This window comes from Panthera onca, chromosome A3 (assembly GCF_046562875.1).
Source record: "Panthera onca isolate mPanOnc1 chromosome A3, mPanOnc1 haplotype 2, whole genome shotgun sequence".
In the NCBI taxonomy this organism is placed as follows: Eukaryota; Metazoa; Chordata; class Mammalia; order Carnivora; family Felidae; genus Panthera; species Panthera onca.
The window spans coordinates 96,520,864-96,546,568 of NC_138341.1; the positions used below are offsets into that span (position 1 = coordinate 96,520,864).

At 43.3% G+C, this 25,705-nt stretch overlaps 1 protein-coding gene and 1 non-coding gene across 4 annotated transcripts in view; both read right to left on the reverse strand.

The window, feature by feature from the left end:
* The window catches only part of DTD1 (D-aminoacyl-tRNA deacylase 1), a 209,639-nt gene that overhangs the window by 18,262 nt on the left and 165,672 nt on the right, over nucleotides 1-25,705 (reverse strand). The window lies entirely within an intron of this gene.
* LOC145715404 (U6 spliceosomal RNA) lies at nucleotides 12,353-12,460 on the reverse strand. Its single transcript, XR_014137523.1, has one exon. It is a non-coding gene; the product is annotated as a U6 spliceosomal RNA (small nuclear RNA).

Here is a 25,705-nt window from a genome sequence, read left to right on the forward strand (position 1 = left end):
GTATGTATAATATATGCGTATCTATGGACAAATTATACACATACACATAGAAAACCATGAACATGTTCCAAGTTAGACACTAAGAAAGCATGACTTTTATTTTAAAAAGAGACTCTCCCCATTATGTTTCCCCTCTTTAGAGGTATAAATACAGAAAATGTGAACATCACCAATGACTTAACCACACCAAGCCTCCCCCCACTGCTAAGGTTCAATCTCATGCAAAAGCCTGTTTGTCCCAACCTGTTCTTCACTTTCTGCTCTTAAATGCTGGTGAGAAACCAGCCTCTGGGAGAGTGACAGGGAATCATTCCCAATTGAAGGAGGTTTCTCTGAGGTTCCTTGGGTACCTGCAGTACCTATCTGATGCTGCACTGACTCAGAGGTGCCATCGAAAGAGTGTGAGACTGTGGAAACATCGGTTTGACCTTTCACCCCAACCCTGTCCCCTCCCACCACAGACCACACTTGTAAATCATGTGTGATAATTATTTAAATGACAAGCGTAGCCCGAGTTTCTATAAATGATGTGATGCTGATTCTCTTACATTATTTATCTAAATACAACCCAACCACATATGGTTCCATGCCTCAAAGTTCTCTGTGAGAACACTGTGAACTAACCTAATAAATTGAAGCCTTTTCTCAGAAAACTTGGAATCCAAGGCAGACAAAACTTGGAATTTGCATCTCAAGGCAAGAAAGCAGTTGGATTTTTTTTTTTAAGAAAACAAATGAGAAAGAAAGAAAAAGCAGAAAAGAAATTGGTAATGCATATGGAATTATGTAGAATGTCAACAGCTTTCAAATTCACAGGGAGATGCATGTCAAGGAGAATGTAAACCAGTACAGGCCCTGTGAACACATGATCCACAAACACTGAAATGGAGCACTTTCGGGTTTTTGTTTGTTTGCTTGTTTTTTAATTAACTGATGAGGGTGTCCATAATGCAAAGGAAACACTGTCCAAACCACATAGGCCTTAGTGTCATGGGGAGAAATCCAACCTTCCCCTGGGCACACAGACACTGCCAGGGGCCAGATAACTGTCCTATGGCCAGCCTGTACCTCTCATGGTAGATCTTGGCAAGCTGGGGGTTGGGGGATGAAGCAGGGGGGATGGGAATATCTAGATCCCAAACACCCCAACTCATGATTAAATCCACTGAGAAAATAAAGGATTTTCTTTGTAGTTAAGATTTCCATGCTCAAATAGCAAAATGCAAGAATAAACTAGTTGAACACAGATACTAACGTAGGGCTTGCAAACCTACATACCTTGAAGGACCAGGCAGGTAGCAAAAGAGGGAAGTAACAAAGCATGAGACAACAGGGCATGGTGGAGACTGCAGCCACACTGGAGAGGACAAGCCCCACCTAAGGACATTCACATTTCTTTTTAAGCATCTGGACAAATGTAATGTCAATGAGGCAGATATGAGCCACCTGTTAGGAACCTCCACTTGGCACATCCACCTGTGTGATCCCACTTGCTCTGAACAACCCATAACAGTGGTATTATCATCAATGTCCCACAGAGAAACCACTGTCAGGGCTCCTGGATGGCTCAGTCTGTTAAGCATCTGACTCTTGGTTTTCTGCTCAGGTCATGATCTTGCAGTTCATAGGATCAAGCCCAACACTGGGCTCTGGGATGGCAGCACAGAGCCTGCTTGGGATTCTCTTTCTCCCAATCTCTCTGTTTCTCCCCACTGCTTGCTTGCTCTCTCTCTCTCAAAATAAACAAACTTGAAAAGGGGAGGGGAGGGGAGAAGGGAGAAGGGAGAAGGGAGAAGGGAGAAGGGAGAAGGGAGAAGGGAGAAGAGAATTGAAAAGAGAAGAGAAGAGAAGAAAAGCAAAGCAAAGCAAAGCACTATCAGTTGCTGGCACTACAGGTCTTCCCAGCTTCTTCCTCCCTCCCTGCTGACCCCAGCAACTTGCCACTTCAGAAGTGACAATCTCTGACCCTCCTATCTCATGGGCATAATAATGGAGATCAAAGCCAACAGGACCTGAGGGGCCTGTGGGCGCAGGAGGGGTGCAGAGAAAGGTTTCTCTCCCTAATAAACACAGGTTTATCAGCCAGCCTTGTTCCCAGCTGATTAATGTTGAGTTATTGTGTTTGAGCTTTCTGAATTCTTCAACCATCAAGACAGAAATGTACAGGCAAAACCTGCAGCAGCTTGTTGCTAAACCACCAAGGAGCTAGACCTGCATTTGGACGAGTTTCTCTTTAATTTGGCACAGAGATGGCCTTGAGGTCCCTGTGTATTTTCTAGCAAAGATAAAAGCAAAGAAGGATCACAGACTGGCCTGCTGTATGCTACAGGCAGAGTGCCAAGGATTGACAGCACCCCCAGCTTTCTCTGCTTTAAAATGGGGATTATAATATTACTCTTCATACATATCAAGTGCTTAGAACACTGGCTTGTCATGAGTGGACATCACCAACCATATACCTGGTGGACAGTCAGCCCCAGGAAGCCAGGGGGCCTGCTTGGTTTGCCTCTGTGTCCCTCAAACCTAGAATGGGGCAGGACTCCTAAGCCAGTGCTCAATATATGTGTCTCTTTTTTTTTTTTAAATGTTTATTCATTTTTGAGAGACAGAGAGTGAGCAGGGGAGGGACAGAGACAGGGGGAGACACAGAATCTGAAGCAGGCTCCAGGCTCTGAGCTGGCAGCACAGAGCCTGATGTGGGGCTCGAACTCATGGCTGGTGAGCCACCCAGGCGCCCCCGGTCTTTTTTTTTTAAGTTATTTATTTATTTTGAGAGAAAGAAAGCACAAGTTGGGGAGGGGCAGAGAGGGAAGGGAAGGGGAAGGGAAGAGAAAGGGAGGGAAGGGAAGAGAAAGGGAGGGAAGGGAAGAGAAGGGGAGGGAATCCCAAGCAGGTTCTATACATTGTCAGCGCAGAACCCAATGCAGGGCTCGAACTCAAACCGTGAGATCATGACCTGAGCTCAAATAGGATGTTTAACCAACTGAGCCACCCGGACACCCCTCAATATACACCTTAAATGAAGTTCACCAATTAAGCAAGAGAAGGCATGTGGCTCCCTGAAAGCAATGTGGAGTTTGGTGACTGTAGGCCTAGAGTCTGGTCCCATCTCAGCCACTTGCATGTTGTGAAAACTTACGCAAGTTACATAACCTACTGAACACCCATATTCTCATTTAGTTCAGTGGGCATTTTATGAGACACTCTGCTTTCAGCTGCTAGAGCTATAAACCTACCTGAGTATGGCTTAAAGAGGAAGGAGCTGGATGACCTCACCTATAGGATAGGGGCACCCCCAGCTCGGCCCTGCCACAGCTCTACAGAGGCTTCTGCATACTTCTAGACACCCCTTCCTCATTCTGAGAGCTGCCACCATTGCAAAACTGCTCAAAGCAACAAGGTCTAGAGTTAGTTCTCTGATATCCCTGGCACTGGTCCTCAGGAAAAGACCATGTCACCCTGTGTGGCCTGTCAACAGCAGTGGGAGAGGCAGACCAGGCTGAGAGAGAGGAATCTAACCCCAGGCCCATTCACTGATACATGACAGATACAGAGCAGGAAACAGTCTGCTGCCAGCGTCAAGAGAATGCAGGCAGGACAGGGGCTCTCGAGACCCAGCTATGAGCAGGAGGGGTGACCAAAGCAAGCAGTCAGTATCGGAGAATCGCAGCAAGGAACACAGAGTAGCCAGAGAGTGGTGGGTCTCAAGGAGGGGCAAGCCCCAAGTTCAGGGAGGTCAGGAAGGAACTGGCAAAAGCAGGTCAGCGAGGGCCAATGGAAGCCATGGCTGAGGGTAGGGTCGGGTCAGTGTCCTGTAGGAGGGCTAGAAGCCACATGAACTCCAGAGCCCAGCAGCATCCTCTGTATATTGATTCTTCAAGAACAATGAAGATTCTTCAGACACATGAAGGTGGAAAGCATAGGCAGTGCAGACCACCCGAGCAGAAAACGACAGGCAGAGAGGACAGAAGAGAAGGAGAGGATGAAGAGCAAGAGGCCAAGGTGGGGCAGGGACAACCCAGGAAAATACAAGAAAGAGTGAGAGGTGAATTCTGGTGAGAGTGCCCCACCGGCAGAAACCAAAGTGTCACCATCCGGGAATGGCAGGTGAGTCAACACACTGCTGGTGGGAACCATCACCAGAGACTTGGGGGACAGACCAGACAGAGCAAACGGCAGGCTGGGGTGCTGCTGGTATGTGGGAGCCCTAGGAACAAATGTTCCCCCAAGTTCCCCCCTAGCTAAGACAGCCACAGTAATGTGACTTGCATGGTGTGGCACACAAAACCCTGGATGAGTGAGTGCAGAAATGAATGAACAGGACCTGTTGTATGAAGAGTGACCAGGTGACAGCCCCAGAGAGAAGGGACACTCAAACTGTTGCTCATGTTACCTCTGTGCCTGAACAGCTCTTTCCCAGCATCTGGGGGGAAGGAAACAGTGTGAGGCCCCCGCCCAGCAGCACACACTGAGTGTCAGCCCTACCAGTGAGTCTGGCTTCTGGGGCAGACAGCTGTCTCTTATGCAGGCAGCAGCTTACTGGAAAGCGAAAAGGAGGCGCTTCTGAGCAAGCCACTTATCCTCCACACCTCCATTCGCTTTTCTGTAAATGCTACATGGTTATCTGCCCAGTCGGCCTGCCCAGGGCACAAGTGAGGACACTGTGGCACGGGCATACGAGCTGACATGTGGAAAGCACCAAACACACAGGGATCATTCTTACCTGCTCTGTCCTTTCACACACAAAACAGCACTTTGGAGGGATCTTCAAAGACTGATCATTTCACACTGTGGAATCTTCCAGTGTGACAATGTCATAAAACACAAAACGAGTGGGTAACTTCAGGCTTCTTTGGACACTAATGAGCTGCCAGGAGTACCCTGATGAGAAAATCTGAGAGCTCAGTGCTGTGTGGGCAGTGGGACTCCAGGCTCCCCTAGACTCCACCCACTCCAGGAGAAGCTCAGGTGAGGGACACCCACGTGGGCTGGAAGGGTGTAAGCAGAGCTGATCCACATCTGTTGTTGCTGTCACTTCTGCCTGCTTCTCTGGGGAACATCCAAGCCTGCCAGGCCGCTAGGTGCCAGATGCAGGTTTGAAGGGGCCCTAGAAAACCGACTTCTTTGCAAATCATTTCAGAACAAAACAGGTGCCCAAGAATTCTTGATGGAAGGATCACTCTTAGAGTGATGGTGTCTTAAACTTGCTTCCAACGTGGTTTGGGGTACTACTGGTGAAAAACTACAGCTTCTTATAGATGTCCTCACAAGTTCCCACACGGGCCATGAAGACCACTTCACATATTCCCCTTTCTTCTTTTTGAGCCTACACTAGACAGAAGAGAGCATCTCTTTCCTCCAAGGCCCCATGGACATAAGCTGAAAATTTAATTTCTGTTCTTGAAGTCTTTCTTCATGCTCGGGAAATAAATGACCCCTTAGATTATGACAACCAGTTTGCCACCTTTAGCATTCCAAGAAGTCAAGGGGAGATATGATTCCCAGATTGCTTTTGAGCACTACAGAGTCAAAGTCAGTCAAGAGAGAGCAAACCCAAGACCACATCCAGTCATCTCCCAGGCTAGGAAGAGCACCAGGTCTCTGGACTCCTGGCCAAGCCTCCAGTCGACTTGCCCCTTTTAGGAGCAAATGTTCACCAGGACAGGAGCTCCCGGGGTTAGCCACAGGTCCAGGGCAGCAAACCTGGTCTCTATTCTTGCTAGCGCAATGCTGAGCCGGCCCCCATGGCCCCATCTTTGAGTTATTTTAATGCTCGTTATTTCCTGCCAGGCTATTCTGTCCCACATATGAGCAAAATCTAATTAGAGAGTGAAGAAAATAACAAAAGAAAAACTCAAGCCCCATGAAGTCAGTTACTATGATTTTTATAGACCGTAGTGTAGATGGAAAAGTTCTGTTCCAACCAACCCCTTGCAAAGATTCCAAGAAAGTCTTATGGTGCAAGTTATAAAGATCAAATGTCTCCTCTGCAATCACTTTCTAAAATACCACAAGGTATTATTATTCTGAGGGCGCTGGCCCACACCTGTGGCCCTGCCGGTGTCAGGAGGCACAACTGGGTCATCACAGGATGCTGCAAAGGAAGGACATGCCCAGCCAGGCTCCCTTAGAAGTAAGGACATGAGTTAAAGGACAAAATGCCCCAAACCAATCAGCCCCCTTAACTCATTTCAATAGTTTTAGAACTTTCCACAATGCTCTTTCCTAAGTGTCCAGCAACTCCCACTGCTACTAAAAAATGTCCTGACTCTGTCAAGTCATTTAAACTGCCTGTGTGATCTTCACTCACCCTGCAGATAAACAAAACAAGCTGACACTAGATATAAGCTTTGTTGATTAATAATTCCAAGGTAATGTATAAGTAAAGCACTGTAGAATACAGAAATATTCAATCAGCAGTGAACCTCCTGAGGGTTAGGCTGAATTACTGGACTTCCCTGTGCCTCAATGTGCTTTCCTAGACCACATAAACCGGGAGGCAACCTTGCATTACTACCGTGGAGATGCAGTAGAGCCCATAGGGGCTAGCACAGTGATTGGAGCCGTCGGCTACCCTTCCAGAATGGACTGGGACACCTTTAGAAGTGGATTCTTCAGGGAATGGCACTCTGGGAGGGGATACTTCACCTACTAGTCCAACACTGCAGATCAACTTGGTATAGACTCGCTTTGCCTTCAGAACAGGGACTGGAAATCCCTCAGCTTCTCCTTGTTTCTTTATACTGCTTACAGGCGAGAGTGGCAGAGGGTGAGAAGGGGAAAGAAGAGAAGGCAAATTCCAACCAGCAAATGATATGGGTAAAATTTGAGAAGAAAGAAGTGTGAATCTACTGTGGAATTTTAAACAATCTGTAAAACTTCTACAGACTGTCTCTAATTGACCAGGTCATTTTCAAAAAAGGAACTGGAATTTGTATTTGGGCAATTTGTTTTATCAAATTGTAATTTGATCTAATTTCGTATTATGTGATAATTCTGAAAGCTTTTTTAAAAAAAAAAATTCCTTCTGTAATGGAAAACCTGACAGAACATTCGAAGAGGATGTTTCCATATACACCACAGCGTCTGCCATTATGTCAACTGTCGTGTTATTTTTAAATCAACGGGCTGCTTAATAAAAACATTACGAAGCAAAGTACACACATGGTACCTAATTTTCATACATTATTAACTCTGCTTGAGGTTTTTGTGGGAATTAAAAAAAAAAAAAGCAAGCAGGCAGGCATCTGTTCCCATCTGAAATCATGCAAGCTAATTTTATTTTCTAATTCCCCATTGTTTACAAAAACCCTCTTAGGCATGCAAAAATGACGGAGGGTTGAGGATGGGGGTGTTCAGTGGTCTTTCCTATTATTTCTTTTTTTTTTTTTTTTTTTTTTTTTTTTTTTTTATATTTTTTTTTATATTTTTTTTTTTTATTTTTTTTTATTTTTTAATATATGAAATTTACTGTCAAATTGGTTTCCATACAACACCCAGTGCTCATCCCAAAAGGTGCCCTCCTCAATACCCATCACCCACCCTGCCCTCCCTCCCACCCTGCCCTCCATCCCACCCCCCATCAACCCTCAGTTTGTTCTCAGTTTTTAACAGTCTCTTATGCTTTGGCTCTCTCCCACTCTAACGTCTTTTTTTTTTTTTTTTCCTTCCCCTCCCCCATGGGTTTCTGTTACGTTTCTCAGGATCCACATAAGAGTGAAACCATATGGTATCTGTCTTTCTCTGTATGGCTTATTTCACTTAGCATCACACTCTCCAGTTCCATCCATGTTGCTACAAAAGGCCATATTTCATTTTTTCTCATTGCCACGTAGTATTCCATTGTGTATATAAACCACAATTTCTTTATCCATTCATCAGTTGATGGACATTTAGGCTCTTTCCATAATTTGGCTATTGTTGAGAGTGCTGCTATAAACATTGGGGTACAGGTGCCCCTATGCATCAGTACTCCTGTATCCCTTGGATAAATTCCTAGCAGTGCTATTGCTGGGTCATAGGGTAGGTCTATTTTTAATTTTCTGAGGAACCTCCACACTGCTTTCCAGAGCGGCTGCACCAATTTGCATTCCCACCAACAGTGCAAGAGGGTTCCTGTTTCTCCACATCCTCTCCAGCATCTATAGTCTCCTGATTTGTTCATTTTGGCCACTCTGACTGGCGTGAGGTGGTATCTGAGTGTGGTTTTGATTTGTATTTCCCTGATAAGGAGCGACGTTGAACATCTTTTCATGTGCCTGTTGGCCATCCGGATGTCTTCTTTAGAGAAGTGTCTATTCATGTTTTCTGCCCATTTCTTCACTGGGTTATTTGTTTTTCGGGTGTGGAGTTTGATGAGCTCTTTATAGATTTTGGATACTAGCCCTTTGTCCGATGTGTCATTTGCAAATATCTTTTCCCATTCCGTTGGCTGCCTTTTAGTTTTGTTGGTTGTTTCCTTTGCTGTGCAGAAGCTTTTTATCTTCATAAGGTCCCAGTAATTCACTTTTGCTTTTAATTCCCTTGCCTTTGGGGATGTGCCGAGTAAGAGATTGCTACGGCTGAGGTCAGAGAGGTCTTTTCCTGCTTTCTCCTCTAAGGTTTTGATGGTTTCCTGTCTCACATTCAGGTCCTTTATCCATTTTGAGTTTATTTTTGTGAATGGTGTGAGAAAGTGGTCTAGTTTCAACCTTCTGCATGTTGCTGTCCAGTTCTCCCAGCACCATTTGTTAAAGAGACTGTCTTTTTTCCATTGGATGTTCTTTCCTGCTTTGTCAAAGATGAGTTGGCCATACGTTTGTGGGTCTAGTTCTGGGGTTTCTATTCTATTCCATTGGTCTATGTGTCTGTTTTTATGCCAATACCATGCTGTCTTGATGATGACAGCTTTGTAGTAGAGGCTAAAGTCTGGGATTGTGATGCCTCCTGCTTTGGTCTTCTTCTTCAAAATTACTTTGGCTATTCGGGGCCTTTTGTGGTTCCATATGAATTTTAGGATTGCTTGTTCTAGTTTCGAGAAGAATGCTGGTGCAATTTTGATTGGGATTGCATTGAATGTGTAGATAGCTTTGGGTAGTATTGACATTTTGACAATATTTATTCTTCCAATCCATGAGCAGGGAATGTCTTTCCATTTCTTTATATCTTCTTCAATTACCTGCATAAGCTTTCTATAGTTTTCAGCATACAGATCTTTTACATCTTTGGTTAGATTTATTCCTAGGTATTTTATGCTTCTTGGTGCAATTGTGAATGGGATCAGTTTCTTCATTTGTCTTTCTGTTGCTTCATTGTTAGTGTATAAGAATGCAACTGATTTCTGCACATTGATTTTGTATCCTGCAACTTTGCTGAATTCATGTATCAGTTCTAGCAGACTTTTGGTGGAGTCTATCGGATTTTCCATGTATAATATCATGTCATCTGCAAAAAGCGAAAGCTTGACTTCATCTTTGCCAATTTTGATGCCTTTGATTTCCTTTTGTTGTCTGATTGCTGAGGCTAGAACTTCCAGCACTATGTTAAACAGCAGCGGTGACAGTGGGCATCCCTGTCGTGTTCCTGATCTCAGGGAAAAAGCTCTCAGTTTTTCCCCGTTGAGGATGATGTTAGCTGTGGGCTTTTCATAAATGGCCTTTATGATCTTTAAGTATGTTCCTTCTATCCCGACTTTCTCAAGGGTTTTTATTAAGAAAGGGTGCTGGATTTTGTCAAAGGCCTTTTCTGCATCGATTGACAGGATCATATGGTTCTTCTCTTTTTTTTTGTTAATGTGATGTATCACGTTGATCGATTTGCGAATGTTGAACCAGCCCTGCATCCCAGGAATGAATCCCACTTGATCATGGTGAATAATTCTTTTTATATGCTGTTGAATTCGATTAGCTAGTATCTTATTAAGAATTTTTGCATCCATATTCATCAGGGATATTGGCCTGTAGTTCTCTTTTTTTACTGGGTCTCTGTCTGGTTTAGGAATCAAAGTAATACTGGCTTCATAGAATGAGTCTGGAAGTTTTCCTTCCCTTTCTATTTCTTGGAATAGCTTGAGAAGGATAGGTATTATCTCTGTTTTAAATGTCTGGTAGAACTCCCCTGGGAAGCCATCTGGTCCTGGACTCTTATTTGTTGGGAGATTTTTGATAACCGATTCAATTTCTTCGCTGGTTATGGGTCTGTTCAAGCTTTCTATTTCCTCCTGATTGAGTTTTGGAAGAGTGTGTGTGTTTAGAAATTTGTCCATTTCTTCCAGGTTGTCCAATTTGCTGGCATATAATTTTTCATAGTATTCCCTGATAATTGTTTGTATCTCTGAGGGATTGGTTGTAATCATTCCATTTTCATTCATGATTTTATCTATTTGGGTCATCTCCCTTTTCTTTTTGAGAAGCCTGGCTAGAGGTTTGTCAATTTTGTTTATTTTTTCAAAAAACCAACTCTTGGTTTCGTTGATCTGCTCTACAGTTTTTTTAGATTCTATATTGTTTATTTCTGCTCTGATCTTTATGATTTCTCTTCTTCTGCTGGGTTTAGGCTGCCTTTGCTGTTCTGCTTCTATTTCCTTTAGGTGTGCTGTTAGATTTTGTATTTGGGATTTTTCTTGTTTCTTGAGATAGGCCTGGATTGCAATGTATTTTCCTCTCAGGACTGCCTTCGCTGCATCCCAAAGCGTTTGGATTGTTGTATTTTCATTTTCGTTTGTTTCCATATATGTTTTAATTTCTTCTCTAATTGCCTGGTTGACCCACTCATTCGTTAGTAGGGTGTTCTTTAACCTCCATGCTTTTGGAGGTTTTCCAGACTTTTTCCTGTGGTTGATTTCAAGCTTCATAGCATTGTGGTCTGAAAGTATGCATGGTATGATTTCAATTCTTGTAAACTTATGAAGGGCTGTTTTGTGACCCAGTATATGATCTATCTTGGAGAATGTTCCATGTGCACTCGAGAAGAAAGTATATTCTGTTGCTTTGGGATGCAGAGTTCTAAATATATCTGTCAAGTCCATCTGATCCAATGTATCATTCAGGGCCCTTGTTTCTTTATTGACTGTGTGTCTAGATGATCTATCCATTTCTGTAAGTGGGGTGTTAAAGTCCCCTGCAATGAGCACATTCTTATCAATAAGGTTGCTTATGTTTATGAGTAATTGTTTTATATATCTGGGGGCTCGGGTATTTGGCGCATAGACATTTATAATAGTTAGCTCTTCCTGGTGGATAGACCCTGTGATTATTATATAATGCCCTTCTTCATCTCTTGTTACAGCCTTTAATTTAAAGTCTAGTTTGTCTGATATAAGTATGGCTACTCCAGCTTTCTTTTGGCTTCCAGGAGCATGATAAATAGTTCTCCATCCCCTCACTCTCAATCTAAAGGTGTCCTCAGATCTGAAATGTGTCTCTTGTAGACAGCAAATAGATGGGTCTTGTTTTTTTATCCATTCTGATACCCTATGTCTTTTAGTTGGCGCATTTAATCCATTTACATTCAGTGTTATTATAGAAAGATATGGGTTTAGAGTCATTGTGATGTCTGTATGTTTTATGCTTGTAGTGATGTCTCTGGTACTTTGTCTCACAGGATCCCCCTTAGGATCTCTTGTAGGGCTGGTTTCGTGGTGACAAATTCCTTCAGTTTTGGTTTGTTTGGGAAGACCTTTATCTCTCCTTCTATTCTAAATGACAGACTTGCTGGATAAAGGATTCTCGGCTGCATATTTTTTCTGTTTAGCACACTGTAGATATCGTGCCAAGCCTTTCTGGCCTGCCAAGTTTCAAAGGAGAGATCAGTCACGAGTCTTATAGGTCTCCCTTTATATGTGAGGGCACGTTTATCCCTTGCTGCTTTCAGAATTTTCTCTTTATCCTTGTATTTTGCCAGTTTCACTATGATATGTCGTGCAGAAGATCGATTCAAGTTACGTCTGAAGGGAGTTCTCTGTGCCTCTTGGATTTCAATGCCTTTTTCCTTCCCCAGTTCAGGGAAGTTCTCAGCTATAATTTGTTCAAGTACCCCTTCAGCACCCTTCCCTCTCTCTTCCTCCTCTGGGATACCAATTATGCGTATGTTATTTTTTTTTAGTGTATCACTTAGTTCTCTAATTTTCCCCTCATACTCCTGGATTTTTTTATCCCTCTTTCTTTCAGCTTCCTCTTTCTCCATAACTTTATCTTCTAGTTCACCTATTCTCTCCTCTGCCTCTTCAAGCCGAGCCATCGTGGATTCCATTTTGTTTTGCAATTCGTTTAAAGCGTTTTTCAACTCCTCGTGACTGTTCCTTAGTCCCTCGATCTTTGTGGCAAGAGATTCTCTGCTGTCCTGTATACTGTTTTCAAGCCCAGCGATTAATTTTAAAAATATGGAACGCTTCACGAATTTGCGTGTCATCCTTGCGCAGGGGCCATGCTAATCTTCTCTGTATCGTTCCAATTTTTAGTATATGTGCTGCCGAAGCGAGCACCCTATTATTTCTACCTCACTAAGTCCCCTTCGGTGTACTCTCTCACCACGCAGGCACACACTTTAGGCCCCAGTGGGGCTTATTTTAGGCCATTGTGGGATGTACCAAGAGCTTCAAGGTCAGCCCAGGCATGTGTTTCTCTATCGGTGCAGCTGCCCTCAGATCTCCAAGTTAGTCCCCCGCAGCAGATGCTACCAGGGCCCGCCGTGTCCCCCAGTCCAGAGGTCACTCCAGTGTCAGCGGGCAACGGCCTGCAAGCCCATGACTTCCGACCTACAACTCTCTGCCTCAGGACACCCCCTGGCCATGGGCAGGGGTGAGGCCTGGGTGCAGGGCAGGCCAGAATAATCAGGAAGTCAACACCTCTAGGAGTGAGCTCAGTCACCAAGAAATGAGACTTGAAGGGTTCAAAACCTCAGCTTCCTCACCCATCATGCCAACTCTGAAATATGTTCTACATAGTCCCCCAGAGGGTCCCAGGGATCATCAACACAGCCTTAATAGGCTTTTCTCTGTCCTGTCTCACTATGCTTCCTGGAAGCAAATTAACTACCTTCATCTAAATCCTCTTACTCTAGGAAGACCCAAACCTGAAACATTTCAATTCTTCAAAATAAGCCGTGTTTTAACGTGATAATTCGCTATGTGTAACTTGTTACCTGGCCCCCTACTAACCAGTATCCTACACTGGTTTACACACTTGGACACTGGAAGGCAGTGGCAATGCTTAGGATTCCAACCCCACTCACAGCCCTAAATGATGCAGACACGTGAAGGGACAACTGAGCAAGTCAGGAGTGTAATCCTGTGACATTTTATTACATATACTGATGTTGTGAACACTGATCACCCATCTACATGGCACACTCCATATTCTAGTAGCCAGGGTTTTTATTATGTTGCACTCCATTGCCTAACTCTACTGGAGAACAGGGTTATCACTGCACTTCTAACAATCCTCAACTCTTCATTATATCAGTGACCTGGGCTTTTCCTTCGATGGGGGCTAATTTTAAAATTTCAAGAGTTACGGAAAAGAAGTAAGCACTTCTCCTCCACCATAAGGGAAGGAACAACCCACAGCATTTGGGAGTCCAGAGGCTGGCCGTCTTCCACTCCACACACCAAGCAAATGGGTTCTTTCCTCCTCCGTGCCTATATGCATTTATTGTTTTTTAGGCCATAAGCTATGTGAGGGCAGAAATAACAGGCAACTCTTTGGTCAACATCTACTTTAGAATGAAGTCAACATCTATCACGCTGTTGGCACATGTCTGGTTCATAATCATGAACTGTAGCAAAGTTTAAGGAGACACTAAAGCAATTTCAGTCTTGCTATTCCAGGGCATAATTGGTAACAGAAAACTGTTCACAAGCATTTCAAATCAATAGTGTTCTTTAAATGATTCAAAATGTTTCTTCAATTTGCAAGTCTTTAAAAAGGGGGAGTGGGACATTTTCTCTGCCCCACTTGGTCTATATGTTGTACAAATGCCAATGAAGCAGATTGGGAACAGTGAAGAATTACTGTACAAAATAACAATAATCCAGAAAAGAGGAAGACATTGGACCCAAAGAAACAGTGGACATTCTCTGGGAGAGAAATCATGGCCAGGCTTAGGCAAGATGAGGGCTTGGCAGCCTGGCGAGTGACCCATCCATGGGGAGCAGGGTGAGGGTTTCAGAGGTGAGTTCTCAGAGAGGGGATGCCTGGCAAACAGCAGTTTGGGAGAAGGAGTAAATACAGTACTTTCAGTAAAATTTCAAGAAGAGAAAGACAAGTTCATACTCCCAGAAAAGCAAAAGGCTGAAAAGAAAAAAAAAATCCTAAAATACAGTTTGACTCTGTGGTAACTAACAGTTACAGAGTCATGACAGTGTAAACACAATTTATTAATTTAATTAAAAATAATGTTATCAGGGGTTCCTGGGTGGCTGAGTTGGTTAACTGTCAGACTATTGGTTTCAGCTCAGGTTGTGATCTCAGGGTTCGTGGATTCAAGCCCTCCAATGAGCTCTGTGCTGACAGAGTAGAGCCGGCTTGGGATTCTCTCTGTCTCTCTCTCACTCTAAAATAAAGAAATAAACCTAAAAATATATCAAGAATAAATAAATTAATAATTATATAATACTAGAGAGATGGAGAGGGTAGGAGGTGAACAGTGCTAAGTAGCATGAAATAATGTCAGACTTTAATATATTAAGAAACAGTAAAAGGTTATTATTTAGGGATAGAGAAGAAAGTACCAAAGGAAATAGCTTAAAATATGCTAAAGCTGCTCATTTGGGTGGATGAGGAAAAGCAGGCAAAGGGAGTTATTACCTGATTTTTAATTATGCACATAATTATTTTATTTATTTTATTTTATTTTACATCCAAGTTAGTTAGCATATAGTGCAACAACGACTTCAGGAGTAGATTCCTTAATGCCCCTTACCCATTTAGCCCATTCCCCCTCCCACAACCCCTCCAGTAACCCCCTGTTTATTCTCCATATTTAAGAGTCTCTTATGTTTTGTCCCCCTCCCTGTTTTTATATTATTTTTGTTTCCCTTCCCTTATGTTCATTTGTTTTGTCTTTTTAAATTTTTTTTAAAAATGTTTATTTATTTTTGGGAGAGAGACAGAGCATGAGCAGGGGAGGGGAAAAGAGAGAGAGACACAGAATCCGAAGCAGGCTCCAGGCTCTGAGCTGCCAGCACAGAGCCCCATGCAGGGCTCGAACCCACGAACTGTGAGATCATGACCCAAGCCGAAGTTGGACGCTCAACCGACTGAGCCACCCAGGCGCCCGTGTTTTGTCTCTTAAAGGCCTCATATGAGTGAAGTCATATGATATTTGTCTAATTTTAGTTAGCCTAATACCCTCTAGTTCCATCCACATAGTAGCAAATGGCAAGATTTCATTCTTTTTGATTGCTAAGTAATACTCCATTGTATATATATATATATACCACATCTTCTTTATCCATTCATCCACTGATGGATATTTGGGCTCTTTCCATGCTTTGGCTATTGTTGATAGTGCTGCTATAAACATTGGGGTGCATATGTCCCTTCAAAACAGCACACCTGTATCCCATGGATAAATACCTAGCAGTACAATTGCTGGGTCATAGGATGGTTCTATTTTTAGTTTTTTGAGGAACCTCCATACTGTTTTCCAGAGTGGCTACACCAGCTGACATTCCCACCAACAATGCAAAAGAGATCCTCTTTCTCTGCATCCCTGCCAACATCTGTTGTTTCCTGAGTTGTTAATGTTAGCCATCTGACAGGTGTGAGGTGGTATCTCATTGTGGTTTTGATTTGTATTTCCCTGATGATGATGATGTTGAAGATTTATTCATGTGTCAGTTGGCCATCTGGATGTCTTCTTTGGAGAAGTGTCTTTTCATGTCTTTTGCCCATTTCTTCACTGGATTATTTATTTTTTGGGTGTTGAGTTTGATAAGTTCTTTATAGATTTTGGATACTAACTCTTTATCTGCTATGTCGTTTCCAAATATCTTCTCCCATTCTGTCGGTTGCCTTTTAGTTTTGCTGATTGTTTCCTTCGCTGTGCAGAAGCTTTTTATTTTGATGAGGTCCAAGTAGTTCATTTTTGCTTTTGTTTCCCTTGCTTCTGGAGACGTGCTGAGTAAGAAGTTGCTGCAGGCAAGATCAAAGAGGTTTTTGCCTGCTTTCTCCTTAAGGATTTTGATGGTTTCCTGTCTTACATTGAGGTCTTGCATCCATTTTGAGTTTATTTTTGTGTCTGGTGTAAGAAAGTCATCCAGGTTCATTCTTCTGCATGCCGCTGTCCAGTTTTCCCAGCCCCACTTGCTGAAGAGACTGTCTTTATTCCATTGGATATTCTTTCCTGCTTTGTCAAAGATTAGTTGGCCATACGTTTGTGGGTCCATTTCTGGGTTCTCTATTCTGTTCCATTGATCTGAGTGTATGCACATAATTACTTTAATAAACAATTTAAAATTTGTTTAAGAAAGAAAACTCATATAGTGGCTATAGTAACAGATCCAATACCACAAAAAAAAAGTTAATGATTCAGGAAAATCAAGTCATATAATCCTTCCAATATCGAGAGGAAGAGACAGTAAGAAAAAGCAGAAACTGAGAAGTCAGCTGTAGGACAAAATTTGTAAAAGAAGAGATCAGAGAAAATACAGAAAAAACAATAAGCAAAGCCATCACCAGAGGACAACCTCAGCTATGGAAAGGCTCAAGCATGTCCTAGGAGAACCAACCATCAGAGAAATTTAAAAGAAATCCAGAGGGCACAATCTTCTCTTCCATGCCACTAAATGCCACCAGGGAATCAGGACACAGGAACAACTAACAAACAGCGTGTTGGAGCAATGAAAGACTGACTGCATGATGAAAGACGAGTGGACAAAGGGAAAGAAGAAAACCAACCAAGCATCAGGACAATGCCTGCAGGGTCTGAGGGTAAAAGACAGTGACCCAAATATTCCCTATTGACCAGGATGTCTGCAAACATGCAAGTATTCAGAAAGTATTACAGCCATTCCTATCCTTAAAAGAAAAAAAAGGTGTAAATAAATTACTCATAGAATTGGAGCCTCTTGAGAGAGTAATAATGGAAACTGTGTTAGGTAATGTAACCAATAAAGTGAGTTATATAAGTTCCAGAACTAGCTAGTGAATTAAAAAATGCAAATGAGAAATTAATCAAACTTATCAGGATCCAAAAATCCAGACTCACATTTTTTTAAATGTGAAGAAATGCAAACACGTAATAAGTTTATGAAAAAGATGTCCAACTTCACTAGCAATTAAGTTGACGCAAATAAAAACAGTAAGATACAATATATGATTATTCATCAAGTTGCCAAGGATTAAACAATGATAATACTCAGCCTTTGAAAGGGTTTTTGGAAAAGAACATTATATATTATTGGTGATGGAGACTGTAAATTTGGGCCTTTGGGGCAAAAGTTGGCAATGCCCATTTCAAAGCACTAATAAGCACAGTATGACCCAGTAATTCCACCTCTTCAGATCTATCTTGTGGAAAACAAGTGGCTTAGTACACAAAGATAACATGCAAAAATACGTTCACTGCACTGGTTTTTACAATAGTTAAAACTGTGGGGCAACCTAAAACTCTACTATAAAAGGGATTCTTTAAATAAAGTATGGGACATTCTGTACAAACTGATTCACCTGATTTGAGGTGTTGCTATAAAAAAGTCTGTGACTGCAGTCATCTGAAGCTACAATTCTCATCTCTTTATCCTTAAACAAGAAAGCCACACACTGCCACTTAGTGATACACATGTGCTTAAAGCCATTTTGAAAGAGAGGAACAGAGCTGACTGCCACAGGATGTGGTACAGTGGTCATAGCCGGGCAGGTGAGGTGGGAGACAGTGGTGAAGGATGGAAACAGGAAGGCCCCCTGCGTAGGGCACATGCTCTACTCTTAAGCTAGGAGGCAGATCCTTGGGTGTTCATCTCAATGTACACACATGTGTTTTATATACATTCTCTTCCAGCTATCAAATATTGTGTAATAATTTTTTTAGAACACAAGAGTGATGACACTTCATCTTTAGTCACTCCTTTGCCCAAACAGTTCCAACAATCTGACTTGGCTCCAAAGAGAGTATCTACAGAGGAAAAAAACTCCTGGTCACAAACTTACAGTTCTCAAGGATACAGCCTATCAGAGAAAAGGAAGTGCTCTTCAATAGTATTATTCCGACACTCCCAAGGATTCGACTGCAACTTCAGCTCCGAATGCCCCTGCAACGTGGCGGGGCTTGCTTACTTAGTCTCAGCGTCCACATGCAGAAAACCCACTAGAAGCCAGAACTGTAGTAGGCAAACTTTCTCTGAAATCTGATGATTGCTATCATTACTATTTACCTCTATAAAGAAATGTTAGCAAGCCATCACTAAAATGCTCATGAATGCCATCTGTGTGGGAGAAAACATATTTGTACTAAGCATCAGCTATAGTTTCAGTACAAATGAAAGCTGCTCCACCCCGCTTCAAGATAAACTTGTAACTGGGCACAACTCATTTTTCAGGATGCTATCAGGAGTATCCCCTCCTGAGAGGAAATTTGCTAACAATGAAATCAGAGAATAGAAGCATTGCTCATATAGCAGTCCTACTGTTTTGATTCCCCTGCCTCAAAATACATATATTACTAAACAGACCCAGGGAACAGTATAGGTGCTTCTCCTAACGCATCAGCCCCACTCTGCACTAGGAGGAAGACCTATTGCATCCTAATCAGGTGCTGTTGTCAAGTTTCTTATGCCGGTAAGGTCCTAAAAAGACAACCTTTGGTTATTCTGCTTCCCTCTACTTTCTAAATTCCCACATCCAGACACCAAAAGAAAAGAGGCTGAGTGGCAACAACCTGTTTGGAGATGGGTCCACCCAGCTTCCCCAGCCGCTCCAAGATGCTCCAAGCATTTCCTGGGAGTTAGAAGGAAAGACAGACTCTCTGGTCCCACCCAGACCTGCAGTATCAGAGTCTGTGTTGGAACAGACCCTCCGGGGGTTCATGTGCACCTTAACTTTGAGACACACCGGGCTAAAGGGCTTATCTTAATCTGAGGATGTAGAGGAGCACCATCTTCAATTAGATCGCAGTGAGCCAATTTGGAGAGGGGCTAATGGAGGTTATGGAGGGAAGAAGTGACTCCCACCCCCACTGACCAAAAGCCATCCACCCCACTGTGACTGCCTTCCATCTTCCCACACCTCCCTGGGACCTTTCAGCCAGTTTATCCCACCAGCCTTATAGTTGAGGGGTTGCTACTACTCACTAAGTGGTCTATGCCAGACAGGGAGGCAGGGGGCTACTAGGGGCTCATGAGACTCTGAGTCAATGACTTTCACCAAATCGAAACCCCTCCAGGCCTCTCCCCCTCCACCCCTTGTAAATACATAAACACACACTCTGTTCGAAGCTCTGGCTTTCTTTCCTGCGGCCACATCTCTCATCCAGGAACTCCATTCCATGGTATACACAGGCCCCTCTTCTACAGTAGCCTCCCCTCTGCCTTACCTTAGGCCACCTGTCCCGTGTGGATTATGCTTCCTCCGAAGGCCCCCCAGGGCAGAACTTCCACTCCACCTTACCCTCCTGCCCACCACCCACTAGGAGGCCTGCCTCTCCCTGTTTCCCTTCCTCCCCAGGCTGTCCCCAATGTATTCACTCCACCCCAGGAAGTGCGGAGTTTATAAGCTGGGGCCACACCACCTTCTATCCTTCTTCTTCTGACCTCCAGACAGAGCCCCCATCACAGTCTCTGGCCCAGGCCTCACTATCACCCTGGGCAACACTATTTCTAATCAAGGTCCACCCAGCTTCCCAACCTCGTAGTTCCCAGGGCTCCTTATTCCAATAGCTACCCCCTACCCAGAATTCTCACCTTCAGAAGAGTAAAACTCGGTATGCCACTCTCAGCCATCAGCACCTAGGCTCTGATTCTCCCAAACTCTCCATTTCATTTCTCTTGGCTCTTGGCTTCTTCCTTCTCCTCCAGCCAGTCACACTGCCCATGGGAACCCCTCTTTGACCAATATGACCAACTTTTGTAACTTTTCAAAAAGCAACTACCACCACCGCCACCACTATCAGCCCCACAGAAGGGAGATGCTAAAGGCAAGGGATTCTACGCCTCCACACCACTGTCAAGGGTAGCTCCCTTTAATCTGTTTTCTACACTCTGTTTCTGCATGGATTTTAGCTAAAACCCAAGATTCCACACCTAAAGAATTGTGGAAAAGACTTAGAGACTTCTGTAACTACCTAGCGATATTCCCTGCCTCATCTTGTCCCCTTCACACCTTTTCTGTACTCAGCAAGAGATGTAGTCAAAATGACAGTTCAATAGCCTGCAAATAGCACTCGCTAGCAGCATTATTCATGATACCCAGCAAGTGGAGGCAACACAAATGTCCATCACCTGATGAACGGATAAAATTTGGTATGGCCATCCAACAGAGTATGATTTGGAAATAAAAGGACTAAACTAGTGATACATCCTACAATATGGCTGAACACTGAAAACATTATGCTAAGTGGAAAAAAAAAAAAAAAAAACAGGCACTGAAGGCCATATATTGCATGATTCCACTTACATGAATTGTCCAGAGCAGGCAAATCTGTAGACGCAAAAAGTAAATGTGCTGTTTGCCTGAGGTTGGAGACGGAGGGAATAGGGAGTGACAGCTAAGGGGCACTGAGTTTTGTGGTGATGGGAGTGTTCCAAAATCCATTGTGGGAACATACTGAACATACTAAAAGTCACTGAATTGTACACTTTAAGTGAGTGAACTATGTATGAATATTATCTCAATAAAACTGTTGAAAAAATAAAGTCACTCCCCATTTAGAACCTTTCCAAGGTGCTCCATTTCCAAAGGACCAAGTCAATGCTCCTCAGTGCTTTACAGAAAGTTCTCCATGAACTGGCCTCAAACTGCTTCGTTTCCCACTTTCACCTTGTCTTTCATGCTCTAGGATTTCTAAACTCTCCCAACCCCACCCTATCACCCTGTTTCCTGCCCAGGCCTATGTCCATGCTTGGACTCTCATGCTACCCCGCTCCTAATGATCTTCAAAGCCTCAGCTTCAGCATCTTGGTCTTCTCTGGGAGCTTGACCGAGAACCCTCCTCCAGGTTCCCCGAGGAGTGTAGCCCCCCACGTTCCAGGGGCTCAGAGAGCATCCAGTCTGGCCTGCAGCTCTAGAGCTCACAGTTAGCTCCGACCAGGCCTATGTGCATGCAGTCAAACACGGGGCCCGATACCACCACCCTGTCCCAGCACACCTAAGGAAGGGCCACACCATCCCCCTACCCACTCCCCACCACCACAGGCTCCAGCACACAGAAGCCAGATACCATCCTCACAGGTTCTCAGCTCACAAGGCCAACGAACAGCCTCCTGGAATATGAAGATAGTAATTTTCCAATTTCAGTCTCCAACATTTCCCTTCTCTGGGAAAGTCACTCCCAAGTTCCTTCTCCCTACCCCTCCACTGGCAATTAACTTCTTAAGAAAACACTGTGTCCCCATCTCCTTAGTCTGGACTGGGAGCAAAAGTGCAACAGATGGCAGTAAATCATACCAAAGCCACAGGGCTAAATCTGGATCCTCCTCAGCAGGCAAAGAGGCAACTATCTCTACTGAAACCACCTTCCTGAAGGTGAATTCCCAATCATCCAACAGAACATCCCTCAGAAACATCTCTAAGGTGTCACTCTCTTCACATCCATGCACAAAGCACCTAAATTTTAGTGCCAGCAGCTGATGCGTACACTGATAACTGGCTGAATTATGTCAGCACCCTGTAAGATTGTGGATTGGCATGCACCGCCCCCCCCTTCATTGATGGTACTTAGGGTGTTAGATCAGTTTACAATGCAATTTCACAATGAGAATTAATGTAAATATGGACTCACAGGAGGACAAACAAATTGCGTGGCTTTCAGTGATTAGATCAAGATCAGGAACATTTCTGGACAAATAGATGAAGAATGAGTTTGATGAAGCATGAAAAGAAAATGCCTCCGCTGTCACCAGAAAGGTCAGGCCAGCAAGATAAATGTCTAAATTTCAGGTTCTATCAGTTATTCATAGACTGGCTCTGCCAGAGGTCTTCCCACCCCACACCCATAAATTCAGAAACATCCCTGAACCCGTGAGGACCTTGAACAAGTGAACTTGAGGACAATCCAATGTTTTGGCACCAAACGACCTCCTCCACTAAAACAAAACCATCCAGATGGAGGCAGCAGCACACAGAGATGCCAGTTCTCTAGAACCAACCACAGCACCCATCTGCCTGGAAAGAGCCTGAGAGTAGAGGGGAGTGAGGAAGGCATTCAGGGCTCCTTGACGTCTGCCTCCGACCACCTAGGAAGGTCCACCTGAATTCCAAGGGACAAACACCACACCAGACACAGACCAAGATGTGGGAATGAGAGTAAGTGTTGACCATGCCTTAGAGGTTTCCGCCAAAGCACAGTATAACTGGGAGGCCGAGTCTGAGAAAATGCTGATGTAGTATGATAATGACACGGACTGTTGTCACCCAGAGAGAGATGTGAGTCAACTGAAAACACACTGTGACTAGGAGCTGAGGTCTAAGGAGTTGAGGTATAACCTGAGCCAACCTAGAAGCACCTCAGAGAGTTCAAAGTGAGACTATCATGGCACCTCACTCGAGATGACTACAGTGTCTTACAGAAAATGTCATCAAAAAGTGGCTCCTGCCAAGGCATGATGAACTTGTCAGGTCAGAGAACTAGAGCCAACAGAACTGGGCCTGATAGAACCAAATTACGCCAAATTTCTGACTTCCCAACAGAGGCTGAAGAATAGGTTCATAACTATTTTCTCATAAACTACAAATAAAAATATAAATCCATTTATCATCCGTTCCATTACTAAAAAAAAAGGAGGGGGCATGCTAGTCCAATTTCTATTATTTAAGAACTAGCTTACTCTGGGAGGGCGTACAACAGGTCGCTAATGCTTACAGATCTCCTTCTTTGGAAATCTTACACAAAAAATGAAATAGATCCCGATTTATCTGAAACTAAAATAATATTTTCAAATACTTTAAGTCTTGCCAGAGGAAGGGAGGGCTCTTCTTTTGAGGACAATTTGGGGGAAAATGAAAAAATATATACAATTTAGTGCACATTCAGATCCCAAATCACATTCTAGGTTAGAAACATAATATACAAACCATGACTGAGCTGTAGGGTGATATTCACATTATTGTCTGTTTTGATAATAATATTTACCAGTGGAATTTTGAAATCTAATATCACATAGTAGGAGCCAATTTATTAAAAACAATCAGCAATTATGGTGGAAGAACTGAGGTTTACGGCCATGGAATTCTCAAATAAGGCTGAGGACAAATCACAGACAAAACACAAAAGGTCAGGGAATACAAGTCTTGGACCACCACCCCAACCTCTGTTTCCTAGCTTTTTCTTTTCTGAGCACTTGCAGGCCTACATATCCATTCCTTTTAGGTACATGATTCTTACTACAGATTTCTGAACATTGTGAGGCTTCCTGGACTTAAGCACGGTTTGCTGCCTGGTGCTTTAATTTTTATCTTCTTGAGCACAGCCCTGTCTCTTCACATGCCCCCAGCAGACATGGACCAGAAGCTGGCACCAGGCAGTGAGAGTCAGGTAAATGAAGAGGAGCATCACATCCCAAACACTGATCATGTTTAAATCTGCATGGCATTTCCTTCCCCAAATTTTCCAATGTGAGAGTCTCCTGGAAAAAAGAACCCCCGAGTTCCACATCCCTAAACTGGAACCATCGGGATGAAGTCAACATGCTTGAGGCTAGACCATCCTCTACATGCCCCTTGCTTGGGCTAAAAGTGTCCTTAAAGAAACAAAAGCACATACCCACCTGTCTACCTCCCTCTCTTCCTCTTTCCCTTGCTTCTCCTTAAGAGAAAGGACTCTGGACAAAATTCCAGGCTATTGCTGGGGTCCAATTTGCTAGCAAGAAGGATCACTTGGCATTAAAAAGTTACACATGAAGCCTCTCTCTTTTCCACTTCCTTTTTTTTTTTTAATATGAAATTTATTGTCAAGTTGGTTTCCATACAACACCCAGTGCTCATCCCAACAGGTGCCCCCCCTCAATGCCCATCACCCATCCTCCCCTCCCTCTCACCTCCCACCTACCCTCAGTTTATTCTCAGTTTTAAAGAGTCTCTTATGGTTTGGCACTCTTCCTCTCTAACTTTTTTTTTCCTTCCCCTCCCCCATGGTCTTCTGTTAAGTTTCTCAGGATCCACATAAGAGTGAAAACATATGGTATCTTTCTCTGTATGACTTATTTCATAACACTCTCCAGTTCCATCTGTGTTGTTACAAAAGGCCATATTTCATTCTTTCTCATTGCCACATAGTATTCCATTGTGTATATAAACCACAACTTCTTTATCCATTCATCAGTTGATGGACATTTAGGCTCTTTCGATAATCTGGCTATTGTTGAAAGTGCTGCTATAAACATTGGGCTACAAGTGCCCCTATGCATCAGCACTCCTGTATCCCTTGGGTAAATTCCTAGCAGTGCTATTCCTGGGTCATAGGGTAGGTCTATTTTTAATTTTTTGAGGAACCTCCACTTCCTTTTTCTATGTAGTTCAGATGAGTACCCAAGGCTGGTCTTCCCCATGACAACATAGGCCACTTTTAAACCTATGTCAACATGTATAGACTCTGAACTTCAAAGGCTGATGCCACCCTTCAGGTAATAATTGTTCTAACCTGTGCTAACGTGGGATATTCTTTACTTCCTATGAACATCTGCAACCACTGTCTTAATCACTTCCCTACTTTGTTACTCACTGCTGCTATCTTGTCCTTGTTTGTGGGATTCTCCACGCTGTACCTAAAATTGGCATTTATACTCCCACGTAACTTTAATGTTTATAATCAAGAGCTCATACAAAAATAGAAAAATATGAAAACTTTGTTTATTAAGGCAAGAAAGAACATCACTCTTCTGTAGAACAGGAACCCCACAACCTAGCTGTATTTCTTGAATTAGGACATGGTGCTCAGAGGCACCACTCCCGACATACCTCGGCAGGAGGCACTCTCCTTTCCTGCCCACCCACTTTTCTCAGGGGTCCCACTTTAAGCCAATATGGCCTATGTACCCCCTATATCTTGACAGGTATTGACTGAGACAAAAGTATGCAATAGAATTCTGGCCAACAAACATGAAGGAAAGTTTGCTAGAGGCTTTGGGGAAGGTCTTAAAAAGGGACATGAGATGGAGATGATCCTTTTTCTGCCTTTGGACATTACTGTCTGTCTGCATGCAACACGTGGAAGTACACTTAGGTGAATAAAGGCGGGGGAGCCTGGGTGGCTCAGTCGGCTAAGCATCAGACTCTTGATCTAAGCTCAGGTCTTGATCTCAGAGTCAATGGTTCAAGCCCCCATGTTTAAAAAAAAAAAAAAAAAAAAGTCAATGAAGGCAATGTACTTAGAAAGGTAAGTGGAAAATGAAAGGAACCTGGACCTGGAGGACATTACTTGAGTCATTGTATTAATGAAGCCTGACCACTAAACATTTTGTTATGTGATACAATAAATGCTTCTATCATTTAAACCACCTAAACATTTTTTATGCCTATAGCCAAAATATACAAACTCATAGAACTGTTAAGTGTAGGAAGCAATAAGTTAAATGCTT